This window comes from Corapipo altera, unplaced genomic scaffold (genome assembly GCF_003945725.1).
Source record: "Corapipo altera isolate COAL_440 unplaced genomic scaffold, ASM394572v1 61411, whole genome shotgun sequence".
Classification (NCBI taxonomy): Eukaryota; Metazoa; Chordata; class Aves; order Passeriformes; family Pipridae; genus Corapipo; species Corapipo altera.
The window spans coordinates 23,060,890-23,081,082 of NW_020884875.1; the positions used below are offsets into that span (position 1 = coordinate 23,060,890).

Genomic DNA, 20,193 nt, shown 5'->3' on the forward strand with positions numbered 1-20,193 from the left:
GCAAACAAGCAATAGCAAGGGAAACATATATATATGCCTGTACATGAAAAGAGCAAAGATGAGGAGATATAATGGAATGGCATGTAAGTGAGCAATAAACATAGACAATCTAAAGGGACAGAAGAAACCAAAGGAGACAAAAATTATAAGCAAAACTGTATGGTTTGACTAGTGTCCATTTTGTGTTTGGTTTTGGTCTTTTTTTTGTATCCAAGGCAAAATAAATGAAAATTATATTAATACTAGTCAGAACTTAATTGGCTTTTGTAGACAATTGCTATATATAATGAAAATGGGACTCTGTAGTTAGGAATCAAACTCCTTTTTTATTATCTTAATCTCACTGTATGCTTTATTGACATGATAGAATGTTTCCCAAAAAGTCTGTAGCTAGGCAGAGACTTCCGTTGAAATTTGAAAGTTAGCTATGCATAATGCCCATATATTGACCCAGGATTACTTATTTTTTATTACATAGCAATTACATTGTTGCTCAAAACCAATACTATCTACCTCTTACAGAAGGCATGACATTTTGACATGGTACAAGAGAGTTTTATTTTACAATAAGATTATATAAACTGGGAAATGGCAGTGGCAGCTTCACTAGCTCGTGGTTATATGGTAAATTCATCTTGTTATGAGCCACAAACACATCCCAGAAATCTTGGTGAGCAGACCTGAGAGGCAAGGGAGTGAGTGTGCAACTCCTCAAGGACCCTGTCCTGGGACAGTCCTGGGACTGGGATCCTGGTTTATCCTGGGATTTTTTATACCCTGTCTGGAAATTTGAATTATGTAGTAGTCCCCATGTTAGTGGAGGTCTGCTGCTGCTCCTGTGAATTAGCTGGTAGCAAGAGAGCTGTTCATAAGCCACATGTGTCTAAACCCCACACACTGATTGCCCATATATTAAGTATGTGAGCATATAAGGAATTCTGTATGATGGTCTGTATCAGGAGGAGACAAATTTAACCACAAGGGGAAAAATTAGATAAAACTAATGAAGTACACATTCCAGAATGCAGGCAATTAGCCAAAGATGCATATTTTGACCCTGTAAGGTATGTGATGCCCTTTTAAGTAGGTGGGAAAGCAGAAAAGCAGGTTTGCACATGTTTTTTCTTCTTGGAAACCATTCTGTATTGTCTAGGAACACTGTTTAGATCAGCTAAGCAAGGAAATAACAGTATTTAGTAATCATTGCTTCATTCAAAGAGATCGAGACTTTTGATTCCAGTGCTTCAGAATCCTGTTTTTAGATGATACTGTGTTGCATGAAATTAAAAGTGTACTGAACAATTTGAAGAGTAGGCTATATTAGATCTGGATTTTATTATTTGCATTTGTTAGTTTTTCTGTAGTTCTTTAAGCATGCTTAGTTTCATTTTTTGTGAAAAGGTTTTCTGTTCGTTGGAATGTTAGCTGGGAGCAACCACCAGAGTTGACTGAGCCAACATGCCAAAATCACCATGTATGGTATGGTGGGTACGTTCATGTACTGCGTGTTTTGTGACCTTACTGGTTCAGACTTTAGCACAGATGTCTTTTTCAAGTAAAATAAATAAGACAAACTGAACACCCCTTCTAACAACACTCTTTAAAGGAATGTGCATACACACACACACACACACATATATTTATACTTATATATATATTTGTGTGTGTTTAAAAATTCTGATACAGGCAGAGTGAGTCTTAAGAATCCTTTTTTCTATAAATGTATATATATGATGTGCAAACGTAGATGGTACTACTCATTTTATGTCTATGAAAAATAGCTTGATATTGAAGGATATTCAAAATAAAGTTTGGTTATAAAAGAGGATAAACATTTTTCTTAGTAAGTTTTAGATGAAACTTTTGGTTTCTTGCCTCTAGCTGGGGGAAATATAATTTCTAAGTGTCAAAGTTGTCTAATGCTCTATGAATACTCATTTTAATGTCATTTAATAATAGGGCGATCAGCAGTCATTTCTATGGAAGACTTATGGACTATGAAAATACAGATTTCTTTGAAAAGTGGTAAACAGTGCTTTTAATCAGTGTGGCAGTTACAATATGTACTTCTGATATTTTATTCTCTGAGACATTACAGAGACAATAAACAGGTGTATGAAGGTTATTTAATTTTCATATCTCCTATATTCCCAAAAGGATAGGACTGCTAAAATAATGGTGGATAGGATAGTTCTTGTAATACCGTATCATCCTATATTTGATCTGCATGTGCTCTGCATTACTACTTTTTAAGAACATGAAAGGCCCTCCTGATCCTCCTGTGAACTTAGTGCTGTCTGGGGAATGAAGGGATTGAGAATTTAATGCTGTCTGGGAAATGAAGGGATTGAGAACAGCCCTGTAGAGAAGAACTTGGGAGTGCTGATGGCTGAAAAACTGCATGTGACCAGGCAATGTCTGCTTGCAGCCCAGGAAGCCAGCTGTATCCTGGGCTGGATCAAACGAAGTGTGGCCAGCAGGTACAGGGAAGTGATTTTCCCCCTTCTACTCCACTGCTGTGAGGCTGCACGTGGAATACTGTATCCAGCTTTGGGGCTCTCAGCATGCGAAAGACATGGACCTGTTAGAGAGATGGCAACAAACATGGCCAGAGAGCTGGAGCGCTTGTCCTGTGAAAACAGACTGAGAGGGTTGTGGCTGTTCAGCTGGCAGAAGAAAAGGCTCTGTGGAGACCTTATAGCTGCTTTACAGTACCTAAAAGAGGCCAATCCAGACTGTTCTCTGATTCTGTAATTCTGTGATTGATTCCAAGATTCTGTGATTCTAAACACAAAATAGAAAAGAAATTAAAATTATTTGTACAATGCAAATATGTGACTGGAGTTGGCAGGAGGAAGGAATAATGGTTAAAAATCACCAGACATCAGTTGAAAGTCACTATCCATCTGAACATAAGGAGAGTTGAGAGAGGGGTAGTGTCAACTGACCATATGTAAATTCCTTCCATGTGTTTGTGGAGAGTTCAGTCAACTGTAAGATAGCTTGATGGGGAATGTCTTTGGCTTAGATAAAATGGTGAAGAAGAGCTATTTTAATATCTTCAGTTTTGTGTTCAAGTCTGTGTCTTGACAAAGATGGATAGAAAACTTTTCAATGTGATCTCCTCAATTGCTTTTCCAGGGCAAGCAAATGTAGGGGGGGCGATAAAGATACCGTAGATTGTTCAAGGATCAGGGATGGAAGCAGCACCATTATTTGACTTTTCTCTTTGACGGATGACTTGAATTGAAGACTTATCTGGAGCAAATATTACCTCATAACATATTTGGCACCAACACAACTAGAAAGCTTATAAAGGAAAATAGTAATATGCTAAAATATGAAAAGGAAAAAAATATTGTTTCCTCCATCCGAAATTCACAATTTGTCCATTAATGCAGCATAGATTGTCTGTTGCGGGAGTAGTTTATTTCATTCACTGCTCTGTGTATGAAAACAGGTAATGCTTCCCAGATAAGGTATGTGTGGACATCTCAAACAACTTGAATGAACAGTTTCTTCTTATGTGATGATATGCAGCCTTGCTAATGATGGAAGGAGGTCACACTGTCATTTTCTGTGCTAGCGTATCAAGCCAACACTTTCTTCTTGTTTTTTTCAGACCTAATTACCTGTAAGCTACTACTGAGGTAGCAGCAAGCTATGTTTTAAGTAGTTTCTGTAGTAACACCTGGTAAGAGCAGGGCCTACTAGCTCCAAAATCCATGGCAGTTGAGCCCATACAGCAATCTGCTTTCAATTTTCTCACGAGCATTCCTGGTTTTGCTTTTCAGCCTTTGGGAATGTTAGGGACCAGTTTTCCTTTTCCTCTCTAAAACAGATGTCAGCAGTCAAGATCCATAAACTCACTGTTAAAAAGTGAAAACAAGTGCTGACTTAGCCACAGGGAGCTGAAACTAGGTTGCTCCCATAACAAGTTTGCGTAGAAAAAACTGCTGTGATAGCTGGGAGGATCTTGTAAGTTTGCTTTTTATTGAAATTTCCACATGGGCATCTGGCATTGTGCTTTTGCATCATTGCTTGAATTACATGGGCTGCGCAAACTGTTTTGGGACACTAGAACAGTAACTCTTGTTGAGACCATTCACTCACTGGAGTGGCATTGAATCAGTATTGTCTGGTGTTAGCCACTGCATCCCTGTGCTCTGAAACATGGCAGTGTTCACTTCTGGGAACTGTGCTGATACATGTAGAAACGGCAGGTGCAGACAAAGTGTGCTTTCTGGCTTGTATTTCTCCCCATTGCATTCTGAAGGTGAAATTAGAGCTATTCTTTGCTTTTTGAGAGTTGCAAATCTGAATTAGGTAGGGTTAGCTCCCTTGAAGACATGCGATGTGCTGCTATCCATTTACATCATCTCTGCAGTGAGAAATAAATCCAGCAAACAAGACTGGTTTCATTAGCCTTAACTTTATAAATTTTCCACACTAGGCAGTTATCTAGTTAACATATGGATCGTACAATAGATGATCCCAATAAGACTATGCTGTAAGCCACTTGAGGGATTCAGCTGCTGTGATCAATCACAAGAGCATTTGCTCTAGGGCCATGTGTTATTATTTATAATATATACTGTTTATACTTCATAAAATTCCCTTATCACTCCTTATTTCCTAAAATCAATTTATTGAAAGAAAGAGCCAGAAGATTTATCATTTTTATAATAAAATATCTGACTTCACCTGCCAGAAGTAGCCAAATTGATTTTTAACGTCTGTTCATGATTTAACTTTCCCTTTTTACTGACGTCAGTGGAAGGGTGTTACCACTCCCAGTCCTCAGTGAAAGGGTATTTTCATTTTACAGAAAAATATACTGCTTGTCTCTGCACTTATATCTGCTTAATGTATACTACACTTTAATTTCTTGCCAGTAAAATGTTTAAAGTTTAGTTAGAGCCTAGATAATAGGAAAATTGGAGACTCTAAATGTGATGCTGGGCAAGAGGGCATAGAAAGGCTTTTTTTTTCAATTATTCATATCTTATATTTACTCTTCTTCTTCTATTTATTGTGAATACATAACTGAAGACATTACTTTGGTTTGCTTTCTTATCAGTCTTCTGGTTACCATTCAGTGATACTCAGATGCAGTACTGATTAAGTTAAGCCCCAAGGAGTGTGTGTGTGCGTATGCATTTTTAGAAGAAAACACATTTCAAAAGGAATAGAAGTAATTAATTTAATCAAACTGTCTTATGACACATGATATATAACATAAACACAGATACGATTTTCTTCATTTCACAGGAAAAAACATTTTCTTAAAGCAATCATTAGCATCATGTTCTGTGTAAGGCCAGTATGGATTTTAGTCTTAATTGTCCTTATGTGATAGATTTTCTTTGTTCAAATGGATTTTCCACTCTTATTAAAAAGTTGCTATAAATGCCTAACATTGATTATAAGTGGATGAGAGATTACTTTGAATCTAAGATCTTATCAGTTAAACAAAATGCGTCTTTATTTACATATTCTTCATAAAAAATGAGTTAACCAGAGGTTCCTATCTATCATATTTTCAATTTTTACCTAATGTCTGTTTGTCAAAAACATTTTATATAAATTTAAAAACTTTGGTTTGCCAATACTTTTATTTTGAGAGTTTTCCACATCCGGAATGGTTCTCTTGTTTCACAGTAAGAGAAAGAAGAGCACCCATTACAGAATAGCCAGAGGAATGAGAAAGATGTGCACAGTGAGGAGTTTAAAATCTCTTTCTCCTGTTCATTTGTAAGCTGTCACTTATAACTGCTATTGCAAAGTCTTATAGTATGGTTCTTTGTTGCTAAAGACGGAAGCTGTGATGGAACGGTCATTCATTTTGGTTAATTGTGAAACTGGGAAAGAATTTTCTAGGCTCCCTGTTATGTCAGAAGCATGTGGGTTTATGCACCTTATGGAACGTGTGAATAGTTTTCTGAAAGTGCCTATTTTGCTCTCTTCAGTATACGGTAAGCTTAGGAATACTACCTTCCTAATTTAGCACATGCAGGTTAACTTCTGGCATCTTTGCGATTAACCACTCTAAATCTGTGACCTGGTGGCACCTTGTGAGGCCACATGCTGGTGCAGAGGGCACTGAATTGTTTTGTAAGCATCACAGGAATATGAATCTGGTCTGTTTAAATTTCAAATAATCATGTTTTGTTTTTTTTTTCTGATAGGAAAAAAAAACATTCTGAAATTTTTGACCTAACAGTTGGAATGAGCTGTAATCATGAATACATTTTATCTGTCGTATTAATTCCTTAGAAGGGAAAGGTTCTTTCTCACATTGACTTTGAAGTCTCAAATCAGATTCAGTCATTAAAAAAGAAAAAATTTGCTATGTCTATATTCTGAATAGTTGTCAGTTCTTGCTAACTAGTACTTAAGGTCATGTTTTAACCTGTTAAAATTATATTATCGAAACCATTATTTTTAAGGTCTGTCTGAAGAGCCTAGCCTTTTGATTATTTTGCTCTGGGCAAAAGTGAAATGTTGCATTCTTCAAATCCACTTGCTATGACTTGAACAGTGGGTAAGCAGTTATTGGTCAAGATAATATTTTTTATTAAAAAAATGGTTATATTAAAATTAGGTACAGGATGACTTCTTCCTTTTCTTCCCTTTCTTTTCTCTCTCCACTGTCTGAGAAGATCACTCTTCAAGCAGAAGAAATTTTTTGAGATTATCTTCAGAGACTGACCATTTCAGTAGCCCCTTTACACAGATGGATACCTGTGTTAATGGTGATATTAATTTTTCGACCTCAGGAGAAGACTATCCTTATTTTCTCAATGTCTTTCTTACACCAGGTTAGTAATAGCTAGAGTAGTTTGTTACCTACTTTAACAAGAGCATAGATAGATATAGCTGTATAAACCACATTCCATGGGCTAAGTATATGAATGAGCTTGCATGTGGCAAGATTACTGACTGTGGCAGGAACTTATACCGGAGGGAAGGAAATCCCAAGGACAGTAGCAGTACATAAAATATGATGTGTATACCATGTCTAAGAAATTTCAAACCTGGGAGGAAGCACTAGAAGGTAATCAGGAGCCTTTAAATGTGGCAATAGATACGACAGATGTATGAATATATTTTTGTCTTCATTAGCAAGTCAGGTAACTCTGGTAGGAATTAGAGGACAAGGGAAAGAAGATTGGCAGAGACAGGTCATATGCAGTTTAAATAATTATTTATGGATTTATGTGGAGAAGCAACTTCACACTGGCAGGACACATATCTCTGAGGGTGATGAATGTGTGGTTCAGTCAAATAAAATGCTAAAATTTCCTTACCCCTTGGAATCCGTATAGCTTTCTTTTGATTATATAGCTAGCGTATACCATTTTTCATCAAGAAGTATGATTGCCCATATGGTGAGCAAATCTGTGTAATGTAACTATATCACTCCAGAAAATTGATTTCAAACGTGTCCATAGGTGGGAGAAACACTATAAAAAGTACACTTTGGGGCCCACTGAAGTATCGTTGAGAGTCTTGGCTAGCAATGTAGCAGCCTTTCCATTTGTTTTGCTAATTGGCATAAATACTCTTTCAGGGAGGTAACAGAACTGACAACAGAAAGCACCATGGAAAAAATTGCAGAGAAAAATGACTTGGTTTAATCATTGACACAGGATGAAGAATGCATGGTTCACATAAGATCATAGTAAAAAGCATGAACTGCAAAAGGTTATCTGGGAAATAGTTGTGTTCCACATACAATAAGTTCTGTACATAAAATGGCTTTCACAAGAGGTGAATTGATGCAATGAACTTAAGAATAAGGTTCTCAACAATTATTTTTTTTGGCAAAATAAAAACAAAGGACTGGTAATACAAGCTGACAAAATTCATTATTTAAATCAGAACCACGTCCTCAACTTTCTGCTGGCAGTTAGCTGTGAGGAAAAATGTGAATGGACTATTTGTGTAATCTACTGCAAGTACACTCGTGTTACTCCTTTTTTTTTTTTAATTTGGTACTTCTTTGACAGTTCTTAATATATGAAGCACAACTGGTAGTTATTGCTGATAGTGGAAAAACGGTTCACATACCCTAGACTTCTGTGGCATGGAAGGTGTACTGTGTTTTGCAGTTCTTATGAACAGAGCATGTAATCTCCATTGGCAAAACGGTGACAAGTCAGTACAAGCAGGAATCAGAAAGTTAAGAATACAGTAATCTTTTAACACAGAGAAGTAATAATGTTATGTTTTCTTACCTGCAGTAATTAATCATTTGTTGCAACATTTTGACAGAGGTTCTAATTGTCCTTTACTGCATGTGTCATTTGTTGAAAATGGAAGCAGAAGTTGAATTAAGTAAAGATCTTTTTTTTTTTTTTTTGGTAGAACGTCTATGACACCCATGTGCACACTTTAATCACAAGTTAAGAGCGTAAGTAAGAGTGTTCTTTTCTCAGGGATTGGATCCAAGCCTGACTCTTTTGAAGACCTAAATAGAATTTGACATCCAACCTGAGTTCTGTAAAAAGCTACCTTACAAACTGCAGTTAATACCCCACACAAGCAACTGGATAAACCAGAACAGGCTTACTAAATTTAAAAAAATATAAAAAGAATTAGAAATATTAAAAATATGCAAGATGTCAAAATTTTATTTTCAGAGGCAAACATTTTTTATTAAGAATCGATGAGTTCTGGAAACATAGATGAAACAACTTTTTTGTTAGGTTAAGCACTTTAAGGCAATATAGATAGGACTGTGAATCATTTATGTAGTGCAAATATTTTTTTCAGGCTAATCCCAGTTTTTTATTTTTTCTTTAAGAACTCATCAGTTATTCCACTGAATTATGCCAAAGTCCTCCTTAATCCAGCATTTCCTTAACTTTTCCTCTTATTACACCCACCTTGTCCCATTCAGATCAGTGGTGTTGCCTAAAGAGAGACTGCAGAGAAAAAGAGGCCAAGATAAGATAAAGAGAGTAGGTCCTTTAATCAGCCTACAGGCCCCAGGGAATACACATAATGCGTACGTGTCCATACAGTGGTTCTATGTTTTTATAATAAGGTCCATCCGGTCCCAGATCTGTCCACCCCCAGTTCTGCCCCCTGACATGCCCCTGTGGGAATTGGGTCTGGGGGCATTTGGGACCTCTTCTTCCTTATCTTTTTCTTCTTTGCAGCATGTATAGTCCTTGGAGCTCCTCCAAAGTTCTGGGCTTGAAGGTCACTGTCTGTGTGATACCTTCTGGTCCAGGCCTAGAGTGCTTTTCTACAGTACTATCTTGAAAAGACTAAACATGCTAACGGAATTTAGAGGGATTGATATGAAATGGCGTAATAAGGTTGGGTGTGTGTAACTATTATGTTTCAGGGTAAGGGATATAATACAGCTACATTTACTACACAACTACTTCTAAAATCTACAAAAGTTAAAAAATCCAAAAAACTCTGAGGCATCAGTCCCCCCTTTAGGGATGGACAAAATTCGATCTTGTCCAATCTCTACCACTTACACCTAGCATTATACCGAAGGGATGACCAACACCTACAGCATCAGGTCATGTAATGAGCTATTACACAAACACTAATTATGTGTGTCACTAATAGAAACAGTTGTTTTATCCAGGTCCAGTTGGTAACTATGAAGTAAGTTTATAGATGTTGTCTCCATAAACCTAATGAGACATTCTCAGGAATCATCCAGTGGAGAATTTAAACTTGTTGCCAGATTTCAGCCATAGTGCAAATCCAGCACTCACTTTCATGAAAAATATTGGATGCATTTTTACTAAAATCAAATGTAAATTTTGGTTTTAAACCCGATCCATAGTTATCAGTGGTATTAGACAATACACACAGAAAAATAGTTTAAACATAATTTTAACAGTTTGTAACAGAGGCTTTCTTCCCTCTGGGTAGCAAATCCAGGGTTCTTTGCCAACAGCTCTGACCACGATGGAGATGGTCAGCAGAACTTGAAACAGTTCTTTCCATTTGACTTGCAGGGGTTTTAGTCCCACTGTTTAGTATAGGCTGGACAGTTTGTATTTATAGTTTGTGGGCTGGAACAGAGGAACAGGAGTGTCCAGTCCCAGAGGTCTAGATGACATGATGATTCCCTGCAGTTTCTGCAAAGCAGAGTCTAAACCATTCAACAATTTTGCAGATTAACCTTCCCTTATGTGAGTAGAGATCATGTTGTTTTTCCACCTTGGATTGTATGTGGATCTTTTAAAAAGGCCACATGCAGGACCTGAACCGACATCATAGATGTTTCTTGACAAACCCTGTTTGTTTGTGCTTTGTGAGGCAATGAAGTGTGACTCTCTGTCCGATGACAATCTCACAGGAACCCCAAAACTTGGAATTCCTGCATCTTGACTGTGTGAGAGGAACTCGAGCTTTTATAATATACAGTGATTAACTGCCAGTCATAGATCTATAGGCCAGTTAGGAGCTTACCAGAAGCAAGCTGTGTCTGAATGCAACACCAGACAGCACCCTGGAAGTGCCAGTAGTTCATTGCAGAGAGCTTGTACTCTCTGGACAGATTCCAGGCCTTATCAGGGGACAGGCCATCCTGCCACAGTCTGCCCCAGACTGCACTCAATCATCTTTACCTCATGGAGTCCTAGTGCAGGTACCTCTTGCCTCCATGGATAAAAGCATCCTCATGTATTGGGTTAGGTGCACTCATGTATATGTGTCTGTATGTGTATGTGGACACCAAGAGAAGAGCTGTATTACAATACATACATTACAATTACAATAGCTTTGTATTACAAAGCTAGGAAGCAATCTAAGCAAACCATTTAAGTGATCTAAACAAATCATCCCACTAACAATGGGGTTTGAGACCAGTTTGTCTCAAAGATTGCAGGCAAGATGCAAGTCATGTCTCAGGGTGCCATGGGAAGGTCCACAGAACCAGTGCTGTTGCAGTGCTGCAACCACCTTCTCACCCCGATTTCCGTCCTAACACAGGACTCTTCTGTGAAACTCAGCGTTCACACACTCCTAGATGACACTGAATGACAAAGCATTTTAGATGCATAAGGTAGATAAATTTGATCTCACAATCACATGAAATCCTATATGGATTTCCCCACCACACCATCCCTTTCGCAAGATGCAGTAGCCAAAGAGACGCAGATATTCTGAACAGTGTTTGCAAAATGTTGTTAAAGTGCTCTGTCCTAGTTAGAACAACTGGGACCAGTTCCTCACTGTATGGGTGTAACCCAAAACTGTCTATTCTATAGCCTTCCATGCCGTTTCCCAGAAACTGTTATCAATAGACCATTTACACCATCTGCCCAGAGCAGCCTGACTCATCAGGCTATAAACTGGGTGTTAAGAGGCCTGTGAGATAAGAGGATGCTCCTGTCTTCACACCCATCGTGGAACTCCCCACCCTGAGGGAGGTACTGGGCATTCCTGCCTGAACTGGAGGATATATAATCTTGGGGTCTTGGGACTTTTGTAACCACTCGTGGAATCCAGAGGAAGACTGCAGACCACCGCTCTCAACCAGACTGCAAACACCACTCTCGACTGGACTGTAACCACTACTTTTCAACCAGACTGCAACCACCACCCTCGACCAGACTGCAATCACCACTCCTGACCACACTGCAACAGCACTCTCACCAACAGGTTTTCCCCTCTCCTTTTTACTTTGAACTTTTTACAACGAACACCACTCTGTTCATGCCCCAGGGTGCTGGGTTTTGTGGGTTAAAACCACTTGTTTGTCTGTATAATCGTACTTATTGTATCATTTTATTAAATTGTTATTCTGATTTATAATCTCTCTTTTGAGTCGGGTTCATTTCCCCTGCTGGTTTACCTTTAAACTGGCACATGCTCGAACAGAACATATACAAATATGAACATTGCAAACTTTAAAGCAGTCAATATAGCAAAAGCAATATAAGCTTTCAATTCTACTGTAATTAAACTAACAGTAAGAGAAGCCTAACAGCAACATAGGATAGAAGATAAAAAACCCACATACATTAGTCATGGCACTGTCTGGTGTTTTCACAGTATTATTCAAATTGCAGTCTGATTCTTATATTACCACCTTTGGAGATCATAGGTTGATCTTACAACAGTTCTTTACCGTGACGGAAGCTTTTACCTATCTTAGGAATTCTTGTTACAGTCCAAATCCTTTTGTCTTAATGTGTCTGACTTACAGTTGTTAAGGCATTTAACAACTTATTTGTTTGCTTCTGCATAAAAGTTGTTTCCACTTTCAGTCTCAGTTCTGGTGGCGCAATTTCCAAGTCTGCCTGCTGAAATAAGACTTTCTGCAGACAGTCAACTTCTGAGACATTGTTAGGTCACATTGAAAGCAAAACAATGGTTTTGCCACAGCCCCCCAAACTGAATCAGGGCACAGAGGGCAGGAATGTCCATGGACTGTGAGCCTGGAACAGGCCCAGAGCACACAGGCCAAAACAACTAACTCTTCTTCCCCTCCCTCCCCCCTTTGTGTTAGACAGTCCAGCGGGCGAGGGGAGGGCCACAGTGGTGGGACAGTGCCTTCCGAACCTCCTGTACCCCTCCGCAGGTCACCATAGGGACAGTTACCACAAGAGTCAGTCTTGGGTAAGCTTCCCTTCTGAGCTTCCCTTCTCGCTGTTGCAAAAAGTATCTTTCCGGTTTTCGCCTACTCCTGGACCCCGTTGCTATGGCAACATTAGGAGCAGGAACCCGAGCAGGCAGGGCACTGCCAGCTCGGCAGGTGGGGCGGGCCCAGGGGCGGTCCGGGGCTGGACCATTCGTGCCCTAGTCCACTCCTCTCCGAGGCGGAGAGCTGTCCTACCCGGTAGGTGGCTGCGCCCACGGCGGCTTTGGGGGTCCGAAACTGGACTTCCCAAAGCTGTGGGGGAAAACCAAGTGTTGTGATTAAAAACTCCGAAGAGCTCTGAGGCATCAATAGGTAACCAAAAATGCTTACAGGCAGTGGTAAGGTGTGACTGTTTTGTTTTTTCTAACATAATCTAGTAGAGTCAAGAATGCCACACTATTTATTAAAAAAGAAAAAAAAAGAGTATTTTCTTTAGGCTGGGACAACTGCATTCTTAATTAAACTTCTTTGCTTTTCAGATGCAAAGGAAAAGGATTTCCATTTATGAAGGCAGTTTTTTGAACTTTGAGCTATTGATAGAAAGGTTCCCAGCACACTGCTGCATTCCACAAGAGCCTTTAGTTCCTAATGAGTACTAAAGGTTATGGTGTGGCAGTGGATTTGTCCCAAGCAGGTTATAGTACAACTCAAACAGATGTTGAAATAAGAATATATATTTAAAGGATACTAACCTGCCAAAATCAAACTCTTAATTAAAGTGTCTGGATCTAATAGAATTCTAATCCCTATTCCGTGTGATATGAGTACTCTGCTGCAGTTCTGAGTGTTGTATGTCATGGTGGGCTTGTCAAACTCTGGTCCTTATTCAAAATTAAAGATGCTGGAATTAGTTTAGGGCTTTAGGCGGGACAAGTCCCAAGCTGACATCTTTTTTTTGATATATATGTTTTCCTTTCCTTTTTGTTTTTATACATCTTTTAATTTTCATCAAGGTCTGTTTCCAGCTATGCAGTGAAAACACTAGTAAGTTCATGGTTCAAAAATGTTGTAGGCTTTGCAGACTTAAAAGTTCCTAGGTAAAATTGCTACCAACCATGTGAAAAATTACTTGGATTTTCATCTCCCTGTTTTGTCGATGAGTGTCTTTGTATTTTGCAAAATATGTTATAGGAATGGGATAAGCAGGATGAAAAGTACTTGGGGACTAAGAAGACATTACTGAGAGTAAATTATTGAATAGACAGATGGGAGTGAATGTTTCGGTGATATCTACTTTCCTGTACCCTTTGTCCTCCTTCTTTTGGGACACAGATCAGTGGGACATGCTATCTGTTAAATGCTGTAGGAGAGAGCATGCATCATATGAATTCAGCATTCTTTCAAACCTTGACTTTAATAACATATGCAGAAAATTCTCCAGAGTGACATAGTTTGGAACAAAGTTTGTGGAAGCATTCAAACTTGATAAATTACCTGTTTTGTGTTTGGGGTTTTTTTGCTAAGTAGTGACAGTGACACTCCAGGGGAACTAGTGGGTCAAACAGTAACCTTGATTTTGTCGGTTCTTAACCCATTCCGTATCAGTAGAGTTTGCAGTATAATTCGTAGCAAGCTGTGAAGCTGACATTTGCTCCAGAGACCTAGTAAGGAATTTGGGGATGAGTAACATGTGTGAAAGCCTTATCTGCGCCACTTTTTCCCTGGTTATGCTCATTAAATCAGGAAGCAGGAGAAATATCTTGGATCTGACATGACTTTGTTGTTTTATAATTTCAAAGCTTTGCTTTCATGTTCCATCTTAAAACTGATTTGTGCACATTTTAGTAAGATGGATGAAAATTACAGAGGAAAAGAATAAAACTGACAAGACCATAGTAGGTGTGATGGCAGAGAACTTTCATCTACCAGTGTCCTGGTAGTATATACCTCAATAATTGGATTATGCTCAAAATGAAAAAACAGTGTAGGACATGTTAAAAAGTGGTTCATTTCACTAGTGGCAATAAATACAGTCAATCTTTTAACAAGGATTTAGTTTTAGACACAGAGCGCAGCTGTGATCAGCTCTATAAACTTTGTCCGTCTAGTTCTCTAGAACTAATAAGAGCAGTGCTTTTTAAATTCAGTTACACTTTTCAACCAAAAAATAATTGCTAGTCATCTGGTAGTAAGAAATAGATTCTCCAGCTTCTATATCAGTTTTTCCAAAATATATGCATGTCCTTCTAGTTACGAACTAAATTTGAAATTATAGACAACAACAAGATTTTTTTTTTTTTGTAAAGATTAATGTGAAAGTACATAAGGGAAAAATATCTGAACAGATTATTGAAAAAGAAAAATTGTTCCTTTTTGGATTTTTCAACACTAATTTTAAATTTGCTTTTAGAAAGAGTGTACTAAGTATCTAAATTACATATTTCAGATTTAATGTCATAGTAGTTTAGAACATGGACTGTCTTTAATAAAGGAATATGGGGAAATGCTAACTCTAGTCCTAGTATTTGAAAAAAAATACCATGACTATACATAAAAAATCCTGTCTGTATATTATTTTTGTAATTATTATTATTATGCACAGCGCAGTGGTTAACACTTCCATCACCTCTGACCAGGGGCTGTTTAATGATTCCTCATTTGTGGAGAGATCCCAGTGATACAGAGCAAAATCCATTAATTCAAGAACTGAGATGTGGTCCCCTAATTCATAATCTATTAATCCCAGTTTTGAGATAATTTCTTTCTTCCACTTGTACACATTTTACAAATGTTCTCTTGTATCTGCATCCTTTAATGGTTCTTGTATCCACATAAATAAGACCGTATGATGTCTGCATTGTTTTCTTGTATTTATACATATAAGATGTGAGTGAAAAATGATGAATTTATATTATATATACCAACTTAAAACCACAAGGAAATACTTTAAATAGAACTTGTTTTCTTTGGTTTTAGATGTTGATTTTTGTATTATATTTCTGAGAGTGTCTGTAGTATTAATATTTTGAGCTATCTCAAACTCCTTGTTAATTGAAAAGTTTGAGTTTGTTTTATCAGTCCCATAGCAGAACAAGTGAAACTAAGGCCTAATTAAAAAAGAAAGTTCTGGCCACAGAGGAATCAAACTGATGTAAATTTTTTTTCTACTTTCAGTTTTACCTGTGCTGCCACAGCAATGTCCTGGCACTGGTGCTGCTCAGGAGATGCAGAATTTCATCTTGAAAGATCCTGTAACCTCAATAAGGTTCACTTACCTTTTTTTTCCAGTTTTTCATTTGCAATTTCTGCTCTGTAATCCTATCATGAGGGCAAGATTAATCTGAAATATTCTGAATGTCAGTGCTGAAATACATCTCTCAGACATGTCATGAGACATCAAAGAAAGGTTATGTGATATAGCATTTGAAAGTGAGAATCCCGTCAGATCTGCTATCAGACCCCTATTAAAACTTTGGTTTTTATGGATCCAACTACACTGACACCCAGTCAACATTCCCTATGGTCAACCTTTTAGTTACCTCCTCAAGTGCTGAATTATAATCCAATCATAACCAATATGGGGGGTTCAGGGGATGGGAGGGGGATACAGGGGAATGGAGGTGGGGGAAGAGAGGGGAGGGATATCAAGTGGGCCATGGGGGTCCTCTGATTGGCAGGAGGGAGAGCGGGGCAATCGTGTATGAAGTGTCACAGATGAGCAGTGCACCTGAAGATACGTGGTAACACAGTGGAGGAAGGATATGGTCAGGGTGGATAGTGGGGTTCCTTTAGAGTGATGGGGGTCCCAGCCAAGCTGGGGCCTTGAAAGGCACCCCAGCCTTGGATGTGTACGGGGGCCAGAACGGTTGGTCGGTTTGTTTGTCTGTTTGGTTTTGGCTCACCTGCGGCTACTGCCCAAGTTCGGCATGTTCTGGATATATTTGCTTTGCTCTGTTACGTCCTGAAAGGGTGGTCAGGACAAAGAGTTGTTCCTGGGTATCTCCTTATGATTGTATATAAATAGGCGATAGTAAAGAAGGAAATGAAAGACTTGCCCAAACCGTTCTAACACCTGAATAAAAGCACAAAGATCAGTGTTTACAGAACCATTGTGCTGTCTACTCTCTTATACGGATCTGAATCATGGGTCATCTACCACCACCATCTGCGACTCCTGGAACACTTCCATCAACGCTGTCTCCGTTCAATCCTAAACATCCACTGGTCAGATTATGTGACCAATACATCTGTTCTTGAACAAGCAGCTGTCACAAGTATTGAGGCCATGTTACTGAGAACACAGCTGCATTGGGCAGGGCACATCTCAAGGATGAATGACCACCACCTCCCTAAGATCCTGCTTTATGGTGAACTTGCCCCTGGCTGCCGCATGAGAGGAGCCCCGAAGAAAAGATACAAGGACTCCCTGAAACAACATCTCAGCTTGACCATACTGATCATCATAACTGGTCTACTCTGGCCTCCAATCAAGAGGCCTGGAGACACACCATCTATAACGCTGCTGATGCTTTTGAGAAAGTACGCAGAATCTCCCTTGAGGAGAAAAGGCAATGCAGAAAGAATCATGCCTTGCAGAATATACCATCTAAGGAGTCTTTCTGTTGTGCCTTTTGCAACCAGACATGTCTATCTCGTATTGGCCTTTTCAACCACCAACGCGCTTGCAACAAACGTGGGTTAGAGCCCTTCCCAAATCTTCGTTTGCGAAACCTAGCCATGATGATGATGACAACTAGTGTGTTCATTAGGAAGAATAATGGTGTGGATAAGTAGACTATGCCCAGATGTGAAGCATTTTTCAAGTCAGTTAATGTAACTCACCCTTACAACACAGAGCAAAACATATTCAGATACCTCATATTCCCTTTATATACATAATGACCTTTCTTTAAGGTAGAGAAATCTTACTGAGCCTTCATCATTACAGTTCATGTTAAAGTTTTTGAAGTCAGATGGATAGAGAACCCAGAGGTCATCTGTAACAATTCACCTCTAAAAAAGTAATAGTGAACCCTGAAGAATTGATCCTCTACCTCTATTTCAGAAAAGAAAATAGTTGACCATAGACTTGCTTCCTGGTCTTCTTGGTTTAGTTATAGGCTTAAAGCATGCTTTTCAAAAGGTTCTGTTAAAACAGAAATCTTCCTTCTTCAAGCAAAGCTGTTGAAAACTCAAGTAAAAAATTCTATATCTAGTTCTGAAAAGCTTTAATATTATTTCAAATCTGTTCCTTTCTGAACAGTTACCAATTTGGAGAATACTGATTCTAGCGTGAAGACGAGAGTGTGTATGTGGCAATTAAAACCAGACATAGCAATTTACATGCTGGAATGCATTTCAGTATTAGCTCCACTGTTTTTATACTCAGAGTTGAGCCTCCACCAGATTCACTGAGTAGGAAAACCTTGTTCATTACTGAAAACATGTAAGACCTCAGAGTTTGAACTTCTGTGCAAAAATGGGTTCTCTCCATTTTTTTTTCACAAACAGTGCCTTGGAAAGTGTGTTCAATTTAGTATCTTTCCTCTGTGAGGTCCTCTTCTTTTTATAGTACAAGGTAGTGATTTAGAAAGACTACATTTTGACAGTTTATTATTGTTGTCCGTAGTTATTCTCATCACATTCAACTCTTTTCAGTTAAGAGGGAATTTGCGAGCTTCTGTATATTTATTGACAGTAATCTACCTAAGGTTGCTCTACCATTTTTGTGATAGCCTTATCCACAATAGTATGAAAGTAAGGTAAATTGTGTTAAATCATGATGACGGTGACTTTCTTTCTATTTATATTCTACTTTAAGTTGGTTTAAAGTTTGAGGCAAATGTTTAAAATATTCTGATCAGGGATATTAATAGATCTGAATGTTGATATTTTAGAAATAATAACTCCCCTGATAATGCCCACAGTCTTCTAAGACCACTGTTCTCATTTTGTCATGTAAATGTAGAGGTAAGTTACAGACCAAGTTGCTTCTGCAGTTGTTTGTCAGTGTAGTAAATGAGGCAAGGAACCTGTGGATAAGCATGTAGTCTAATTAAAGACTGCATCTTAAGGAATTATCACAAAGTCACAGGTGAACAATGCATCAACAGTTCTGATGTTTGTGTGAACAGATTTCTGGATTTGTGAGACTGTGGCTAGACATAGTCTGTGCTAGGTCTTAGCTTATGAGCACAGACTTTTGCAAACTAAGTACAGAGTAGCCTTTTGGTTTTGTAAAGTTTTCAAGAGAACATTAGCCAAAATGTATCTTACAATTGTAAAATGTTATTTCTATTTTGAAATATTTCATCTTTGCAGTACAGTCCATCACAATTTAAATATTTTGGTTTTATTTTTGAATAATTACCACCAAGGTACAGGCGGTCAAACCCAATGTAAATACCAATACCATCTAAAAATAACATTTATGTGGAGTGCACTAAGGATGAAAATAAGTAAGCTATCATTTTCAAATGCTGATACAAAGTTAAGCTAATCATTTTATGCTCTGATGATACAACAGTAAATAATGTGTTAACACATCTGCCAGTAAGTTGATAGTATTTTTTTCTGACTTTTCCATAATTCTCCCTGTTTCATTACATGTAATACCATCGCATGGTTAAGTCCCACTGTACTCACTGTATGTACACACCGTCCCTGTAATGCACGTCGTCTGTGTGAGAGATGTGTGGAGAGACGTGCGGAGATCTGGGGCAGGCTGTGTTGTTAAGGTGTCACTTTGTGTAACTAGTAGATGAAGAACGCTGTTTGGATGAAAACCTGTTCAGGTTTACTTTCAGCAACTGCTGAGGAACAAAGCGGAAATATTAATGGCCGCAGTTAGCCTGCTAAGCTGTGGGCTTCCTTGCTTGCCAGCCAGGAGACTACAAAAGTGAATGCAGCATTCAGGTAGTTCTGAAGCAGACTTTTTGAGAACACTACCAATAGGCTGTCTTGAATATTAGAGCTTTGCTTCATTTCCCATGAATGTTTTCTGAAAAAATCCTTCACAATTTGAGAAAGAGTAGATTTTCAGTCAGGGTGCCATCTGACTAAGATATAAGAATCTAAAGATGGGTGAAAACAGCAATCCATAAAACCCAGAGTTTTGATTTCTGACATTAGGAAATAATGAAAGCCAAGAGATTATATGTATGCAATACAACTAAACAATAATTTTTTTTATTATAAGGCTTCTAGTACGCTGTGCCAATGGATCTCCATGTCCCTTGGTGGCAAATTATCTTATGCATTTAACTAATATTCTTTGAATATGTCTGTGTGTTTGACATTCATAGAATCTCTGCAGTGGTAGTAGCAGCATCTTTAGTTGAGGTTAAAGCAAAAGCAAAATACATGTATGTATATGTACATTTGTTTCTTCAGAATAGGTGATGGCTGTGGTCTGTCTTCAGTGTGTAGTTCCCTTAAAAGCTTTCAGTATGTTTTAGAAGCTCTTAAAATAATTTCTATAAGCTTCAGATCATCTGTGGTCAGCTTCCCTGCCTCACTCTCCAAAACAGCCTGCAAAGGGAGTGCCCCCCAAACTTGAACGCACAGAGCAGCTTACATGTGGCTTGCGCAAACTGGGAACAAACAATCCCACCAGAGGTGCAGAGGGC

At 38.4% G+C, this 20,193-nt stretch overlaps 1 protein-coding gene and 2 long non-coding RNA genes across 3 annotated transcripts in view; 2 read left to right on the forward strand and 1 right to left on the reverse strand.

Moving 5' to 3' along the window:
* Positions 1-3,706: 3,706 nt before the first annotated feature.
* LOC113943206 lies at positions 3,707-9,088 on the forward strand. The gene is made up of 4 exons (XR_003526232.1): positions 3,707-3,978; positions 6,450-6,544; positions 6,663-6,821; positions 8,371-9,088. It is a non-coding gene; the product is annotated as an uncharacterized LOC113943206 (long non-coding RNA).
* Positions 6,646-12,644, reverse strand: LOC113943208. Its single transcript, XR_003526234.1, has 3 exons — positions 12,131-12,644; positions 8,518-8,574; positions 6,646-6,726 (listed from the first exon to the last, which is right to left on the reverse strand). It is a non-coding gene; the product is annotated as an uncharacterized LOC113943208 (long non-coding RNA).
* The window catches only part of ADAMTSL1 (ADAMTS like 1), a 393,783-nt gene continuing 386,110 nt past the window's right edge, over positions 12,521-20,193 (forward strand). Inside the window, exon 1 of the mRNA XM_027634671.1 lies at positions 12,521-12,603. The gene's annotated coding sequence lies outside the window, so the exon portion shown is untranslated. The remainder of the gene's footprint in view (positions 12,604-20,193) is intronic.